This window comes from Python bivittatus, unplaced genomic scaffold (genome assembly GCF_059951505.1).
Source record: "Python bivittatus isolate LINGU-HERP-01145 unplaced genomic scaffold, Pbiv_v1 ctg000020_np1212, whole genome shotgun sequence".
NCBI classification, from domain to species: Eukaryota; Metazoa; Chordata; class Lepidosauria; order Squamata; family Pythonidae; genus Python; species Python bivittatus.
Window position 1 is genome coordinate 129036245 of NW_028277030.1, and position 8717 is coordinate 129044961.

Consider the following 8717-nt stretch of genomic DNA (forward strand, 5'->3'; position numbering starts at 1 on the left):
ATTCCTGACCTTGTCCCCATTATTGATTGCTCTTGGCTTCCCTTTCCCTTTCATTATTGCTGGCAAAGGTGATCCTACCAGGAGTTTCTGCTTCTCCTCGTCTCATTCTCAGGGTCATTAGAACTAATGAGACACTTACCATATGAAGATAGTAATATCCCAGGATGAAACATACTCTTTCAGAACTAACATTCCCAGAGATCCTTTGCATAGGCTGGAGTGATTGCTCCCAAAGTTCACAGAAATTGATTCAAGTGACAATGAAAACAACCCTTGTTGCTTTAGAAATTCCCATATATATGTATGTATGTATGTATGTACGTATGTATGTATCTATGTATTGGACTAGAGCACCCTCACATATTGCCATGTCTGTTATAGAGGTGCTTACAAAACGCAGAGGATTTGTCAAATTCTGACCTTTGTGCAAAAATACTAGCAAAAATATGGAATGCTTTCATAGTTGCCAAAAGTCACAGGAAATAAATAAGACTGCATTACCAAGAACATCTAGGTGTAAGTCCCACTGAATGTAATAAGTATGTCATATTCCGTTAATATGTCTGTTTATTAAATATTACTTCGGATACTATATGTAGAACAAAAGTGGCTGTTTTCTATTTGAACCATGAAAGCAAAAATCAAGTTGTGAGTTCTATTTTTATTCCTGTGTTATAATGTTTATTTTAAGAATTTATCTAATGTTTCTAATAGAATTTTGCCAAAGCAGCTTAATATATGGGTATATTAATATGTGGATATGGATATTGCTCAATGAATCCATAATGATCAATAAAGCAAACATACACCAGACAAAACTGATGAAATCAGGCTAAACCCATTCATGTCTCACTAAACCTTTGGTAGCTGGAGGCTACCTTTGATAGTACCATAGTAACCACTGCCTCCATGTAGACAGAATTTTTCTTTGTGATGCAAATATGCAAGCCTGTTGTCACCCTTGTAGGTGGGACTGGGATTTTCTAGTTTTAGGAAGTTAGCCTTTTTAAAAGAATGAATTGCCACAAATATAGGATACTTCAAAGCTAGTTTATTGCTATTACTTGCTTTTCAGTCAACCCCTACTTCTTTTGTGAAACTGGGAGATCTGAAAAAGATCTTTAATACCAGAGAATGTTTGGGAGAAAGGAAGGTTTCTGTTCAAAGATCTTACAGTGTAAATATAAAGAAATTTCACTGACTGAGCTTAGTGAAGAGGTGGGGGAGAGAGAGAAGGTAATGGTGGCAGAGGTGTTGAAGAAAAGTTTGTTAAAATAATTTGTGTCTGAGAAGGATTGAGTAAAATAATTAAGACAAAAAGGTATATAATTTTGATAGGTACTTTCTTGTTCTGGAGATATTTAGTTAAAAGGAAGTTGAGTTGCCATCTAATTTCATCTAAACTGGAAATTCAAAGATAGGTTTTAAGGAAGCAAAATGAATTTCAGCAGGTCTTTCAAAACATCTCAAGTGCAACATACACCTGCACCACCCACAGAAACATGAATACAGGTTGGCAAACAAGGTGTGCTGCGTGTGCCATAAACCATCTTGCTCTCAACAGTATATTTATGTCCTTATATTAGCAATCTCAGGATAATGAAAAGGTTTTATCCAGCACACAAAGGTGATGTTGTTGTTGTTGTTGTTGTTACTTTTATGCCACTTCAATTATTCTGACTCTAAGTGGTTCAGAACAAAAATATTGTATATACTTTGTGTGTGTGTCTTTAAGATAGGTTTTTTTACTCCTGCAGTTTTCCTGGCAAGGTTTTTCAGGAGTGGCTTGCCATTGCCTCCTTCTTAGGGCTGAGAGAGAGCGACTGGCCCAAGCTCACCCAGCTGGCTTTGTGCCTAAGGTGGGACTAGAACTTATGGTCTCCTGGTTTCTAGCCTGGTGCCTTAACCACTACACCAAAGTAGCTCTCTAATATACACACATAACAATCATAACGTAGATTCAATACTTGTACAATAATAAAGCAACAATTATATCCCAAGTCCTGTAGTCACAAGATAACCAAATGCCTCAGTTTTACCCAAAGCACATGTCAGTAATCCATGTGAGTTTCCTATCAAGAAGAAAAATGAAACAAGGTCAGATAGAATTATGGTACATCAACATGAGTTTTTTGGGCAGCACTGGCATATCTTGAGTAACTTTCAACATAAATTGTTAAAACAAGTGAGCTAATGCCACATAATCACACACTAACGGTTGCATTTAGAAGGTCTGTAAGATGTGAGCATCTGTAATGAATAATTGTGCTCTGCACACTCTCTTAGAATCTTGGAAAGCACAATTTGTTGTCAATAGGATGATTCCCTCCAGATCATCCCAGAGATCAGTGAACCGAAATCCACAAAAACAGATAAACATGCCCTGTCTTTTGTTCAGTATCAAGATGTAATATCTGGTTGAAAGAGAAGTGGGAATACTGTTGTTTTCATCATATACTTCTCCTCAGAGCAAAACCACTGTCAAGAAGAGACAGACCAGAGGGTTTTACATAGGAGGATGCCTTATACCAAGTCAAAATATTGCCCATTTGACCTAGAATTGTTTTACTCTGATTGGCAGCAGTACTCTAGCTACCCAGTCTGTTGAACCCAGACAGGTCAGGGAACCCGGTTCTTCTGCTTACAGGCGCTCTCTCCCATTGACCTACTTTTTCTTCCTGAGCACCCATTCTTTAAAGGGCCCTAAGAAACAAGAATATAGTTTTGCTATCTGCAGAGAATCCTTTTCACATCAACTTGTCTGGCACAGAGCATTAAGAAATATTTGGGGGCTTATTTTAGAACATATTATCTATTTTCATACATACCATTTTGAACTGAAAGAATGGAGAAACTTATTTAGTTTGCATTTTAATGTAACTTACCTAAACAGAAATGCAAACTAGATTCAATCATGCTTCAACTGTCACACTTTTCTAAATTTCGTGATGCAAGATTCTGGGGGTAGGAGTGAGGGTTAATGCACACATTTGGTAAAATAAAGATTAGAATAATATCCTTGAACTTGGATTGAAAGTCCTCAGCTCACATCTGGTGGTGATCCATAGAGGAACCAGTATGTGGCTGCAGATGCTATGGGTCCACTGACATCACGTCATATAGCATTTTATTCCATTTTTGTTTATTGTGAGCCAGTTTTGCTTATATTGGACTGAGTTTAAGTTTCACTAGATCTTTTTCCACATCCTTCAGCCAAGTTTTCTTTGGAGCTCTACTTTCTGACCCACAGGGCTTGATTTCCAGAACAACCAGTAAGGAAGTTACCAAGTGGCCATACAGCAGATTTGTCCAAACCACTGCATTTGATGCTTCTGAATTTCATCAGCTACCATAGGTTGCTTGCAGCACTGTGCTTTAATGGTTTCATGTATTTTGTCATAGATTGAAATCCCTAATATTTGGTGTAGGTAGTACATTTGGAAAACTTCAAGCTTCTTCAAATCATTTTGAAGCAAGATTCAAGATTCCATACCATAAAGCTGCACTGGTAGTATTAATGATAGAAAGATAGATAGATGGATAGATGGATAGATGGATAGATGGATAGATGGATAGATGGATAGATGGATAGATAGATAGATAGATAGATAGATAGATAGATAGATAGATAGATAGATAGATGTGTTTTTTCGTAGCAATGCTAAGCTGCTTTTTTATCAGAGGCACCGTATCAGAGTTCTGAAGGCTAAGGTAGCCTAGCTGATTTGATTGTTGATATCAGCTGTGGCAGCTATTTTCTGTTCTTGGACAACTGAGATGAGGTAATTAAATTGTTGAGCTCCATCAAAATGGATGGTTGCCCAAGAACCATCGATTGTGAATACCTTGGTCTTGTGTGTATTGATAGCTGAGCCATATGGAGTTTTTGTATTAAGTGAGATGTCTGAGGCTTCTCTTTCACTGTCTGCAAAAATCCCATTGTTGTCAACAAACAATAGATCTCCACAACGAAAACTTTCACTCCCCAGAACTTGCTGGAAGACACATCTCTGTTCTACTCTATGCAAATGATACAGCAATACCCTCAAGAACACCTATTGGCCTTAAAAGAGCACTGAGAGCACTAACACAGTACTGCACGGAAGGCCAGCTAGAACTCTGATAATTATCAGAAAACTAAAATAATGGCATTTGCCAAAAGGCCTAAGAGCCACTTCTGGAGCACAGATGTCCACAAGATTGAGCAGGTCTTCTGCTTCAAATACCTGGAGGTAGTCCTTCATTCTGCCAGCAGTAGGAAAGCCCATGGGGCTATATTGCTGAAAATACATAGAGGAACTCAACTGCCATTCTTAAATTCCTTAAGACAAGAGGTAGCCACTATATACTTACAGCACTCAAATTATTCGAAGCCAAGCCAATAGCACAACTTCTGGGCCCCTTCTTCAATTTTGTACCATTAGAATTTATACAATTCAAATTTCTAAGATCAGCCCTTCAGAATGTCAAATTTTGTCTCTAATGCCACCCTGTGACTAGAGACAGGCCTCATGAAAGTGGAGGCTAGAGTGTGAGTACTCTCCCTCCCCTTTGACATACCTAATCAAACTTGAAGTCCCTAAACACCAGAGGGGCTTTACTCTGGCACAATGTCATGTCCTCCCCTCAGCTGTCCTTGAAGGCTGATACAGGAAGATTTCCTACCCTGAGAGATAATGCCCCTGTGACTCTGGACACACAGAAATAACAGAGCACTTGCTTCTCCAGTGCCTGTACTACAGAGACATTCGTACTAGCCTCATCTCACCATCAGTGCATAAAAACCCAGGGCACACAGGACAATTCTACACCTCCCTGATGCTTTCAGATACTAACCCTGCTACAACATATAATGTTGCCAGGTTCTGTACAGCAGCACTCAAAATTTGTTGGATGATGACCTGTGCCGTAAACTAGACTTAATGAGCACCTAGCTTGCAAAATTGCTCTGTAATTTGATAGATATAGTCTTCCACATACTAACCTTTTATGCTCCCCTCTAACACCCATCTAATGTTCCTGTCCCTTCTTTTAGATTCTTATTGACTTTTATATATACGCTCTATTTTAATATCTTCCAGCTTTTCATAATTTTTTAAAGACTCTGATGTAACTTCTATGCTTTTTAATTGACTATACCCCATGCCCTTATGCTGGTCTGTGAGAATAATAAAGATTTGATCTGATTAGATTTGTGATGAATTTATCTTGTCCAACTTTGACACCATGCTGATTGGCAAAGACTATCCACGTGACTATATCTCTCACAATATTGAACAGCAAGAGAGAAGTAGTGCAGCCTTGCCTCAACCAATACACATGGGGAAGTTTTTGGAGATTTGGCCATTAACATGGACAGAACTTTTTGATCCCCTATACAGTATATCTGCTGAAGGAGTTGTAGTATTATAAGGCACACCTTCTGAGTGAGAGCCTTCCATAGCACTGGCCAATAGACATTGTCAAATGTTGCTGCAAAGACAATGCATACTACAAAAACATAAATAATATGGCAGAAAATTGTTTGCAAAATATTTATACTGGAATGCACATACAAACACAAATACATAGATACATGTGAAGAAATAGACTTGAAAATGAATACTGATTTTTATTTAAAAGTATTCACTTTTTAAAAAATGGCAAACTGATGTACGAATGGGATGAAGCAATTTTAAGAGTGGAAAAATAAGAAATTAAAAAAAAATCTGAATGTGATAGATTTGTCAGTTCCAACATTTGATACATTCAATACTCTTTAGAGCCATGTTACCTCAGAAGTAGCAGCAGGCAAGCTTATTTGCAGGGAATCTTGTGTTCTGTTAATGGTCATCTTACTGTTGATAAATGCTAAAAAAACTCTGGATTTTCCTGAAGCCTAATTTGAACACCACTGAAATGAGGCATTAAAATAAAAATGGCTTCAGCATTTAGGACAGTGTTGTCCAAACTTGGCCACTTTAAGATGAGTGGACTTCAACTCCCAGAATTCCCCAGCCAGCATGGGTGGCTGGGGAATTCTGGGAGTTGAAGTCCACTCATCTTAAAGTGGCCAAGTTTGGACAACACTGATTTAGGAAGAGTGTACTTAAGAAAAAGAAGTCCTGATTAGCAATATTCTCCTATTAATGGAGTGTTTGATATAATAGAATATGGAGTGACCATTTTCTTTCTTCCAAAGTCTGAATCTGAAGAATGGTAAGAGAGCTTCTTTATCCTTCTGTGCTTGCATTAGAGATGGGAGAAAACTCAAATGCACTATTCGTTCATTAAGAAGCATGGTGCTGCTTAGCCAGGAAAGCTGGCTAGGGCATCATCTTTCTATAATTTCACTCAACTTCCCCAACCTGGCACTTTCCAGGTAAACTGGGACTTTACCTTCCCCAAATTCCTTTGGCTATGCTGGGTGGTCTGCAAGAAGACCAGACTGGAGGAAGATTGGTTTAGGGTATAAGATTAGGATTGATCCATTTACTATCACTAATTTATCTCATGGAGTTGTGTGACGTAAAAGAAGTGAAACCATGTATGCTACACTCAGGTTTAATATATTGCCTGGCAGTTGTCAACATTGAGATTTTTTGGGGGAATGCCAATCAACTGATTCTACTGACCCAAAATACCAATTGTAACCACCAAGCCCTCTGTTTCCTTCCATTGTTTTAATATTTCCATAACATTAAGGGCTGAATGGCATTGTGGGGGAAATAAATGACAGCCTTTAGTAGTAAGCTAGGTCAACTTTTTTTTTTTTAATGCAGCTGTGTCCAACTATGACGATTAAAATAAGATAAGAGGCCAGCATTACTCATCTGGACTATTGCTTAAGGTCATGCCAGAATAAACCATTGTGCCTGAATAGCTGGCATTGGTACCTAGTGTATCTGCTTTAAAGGGCAAAGGTCAGAAAGCAAACTTTCTGTATTGGTTTGGCAGACACTATTTGGCCCTTACTATTTCTGAATTGTCTTCATCTACCAACTAGCATCTAGTATCTCCCCCCCCCCCCCGAGATACGGACAATGCCCATATCTGGGCATTCCTGGGGTTCTGAAAAGTCCTTAAGACCTGGCTTTGGTCTCAGGCATGGGGTGAAGTGTTTGTGGGGCCCTTAGTTTGATTTCATTTGTTCCTTTATTATTACTTTAGCACAGGCTGCCTGTGGTATGGTATGTTTTTAACTGCTTTTATTGTTTTGTATTTGTATTTGTAAGCCACCGAGAGTCTATGGGGGTGGGTGGCTATAATAAATTTAAAATAATATTAATATTATTATTAATAATAATGGCAAAAGAAAACAAAGACTGTACCAATAGTAGTAGGCATCCTAGGTGCAATCCCAAAACATCTGGAGCAACACTTGAACACCGTCGGCATTGACCAAATCACCATCGGTCAATTGCAAAAGGCAGCTTTACTTGGAACAGCTCATATCCTGCGACGATACTTTAACACGATCAAACAACATCTGCCTATCTCAGGTCCTGGGAAAGACTCGATAAGTGGATAAAAATGCCAGATCCAGTCTAAACATCTGGCTGACTATGTGACCAACAACAACAACAACAACAACTATTCTACCTAGATACTTTTATAACTTCTATACAGTTATAGAACTGAACTGGTTTGGCTGGGACCGTATGACCTACTTCAATTTGGCTAGGGGAAATACTATTTTACTCTTCTCTCATGACTATTTCAGGCAGTGGCTACAATCGCTTTATTTCCTCTTCCTAATCCTAGACTTGTTCAGATCATCTACTAAAATATCTTAAGATATTTTAACAAATGGAATAATCTTAACTGCATAGATAGAAAGGAGGCAGTATAAGGATGATAGGTCCTACATGGTCACAAACAAACAGCCTGAAACCAGATTAGTCTGTAAAACTAAAATAACAGGTGGGAACCTGTGATGGAATGGAATTATGAAGGCCAGGCTCAGGGCAAAAAACATTTTCTTTCATCTCCTGAGGAGTGTGGGAGGTACACGAGAATGAGACTGGCACCTCCCTGAGGAATTCACAATGTTGTGGCTGGCGTTACTTGGGAGCTGGGGTTTCAGTCTGGGAAGATTCTTGCTAGAGGTTGTAGCTAATAAACATAGCTGGAGTGAATTTACATGGTCTCTTGGAGTTCCTTGGGCTAGGCCTGACATCAATCTTCCCAGACTGAAACCCCAGCTCCCAAGTAACGCCAGCCACAACATTGTCACATGATCGCAATCTGGGCACTTGGCAACCAACTTGTACTTACGACGGTTGCAGCATCCCAGGGTCATATGATCGCCATTTGCGACCTCCCCAGCCAGCTTCTGGCAAGCAAAATCAATGGGGAACTGCGTGATTCACTTAAGAACCATGTAATTCTCTTAACAGCTGTGGTGATTTGCTTAATGACCACTGCAAAAAAGGTTATAACATCAGGCGCAACTTGCTTAACAATCATCCTGCTTAACAAAAAAATTTTCTAGTCCCTATTGTCATTAAGTGAGGACTACCTGTACTTCCATTGCAAATCTCACAGGTTTGATTGCTACTTGTGGTACATAACTTAAAACAAGTCATTATGTATTTGTCAAGAACAAATCCAACATTCAGTTGGGAAACACTTCCTAATAACAAGAGCAGTTTGACAATGGAGCCAATTACCCAGAGAGGTGGTGGATTCCTCTTCACTGGATATGTTTAAACAGAGGCCAATCACCTATAAGATGC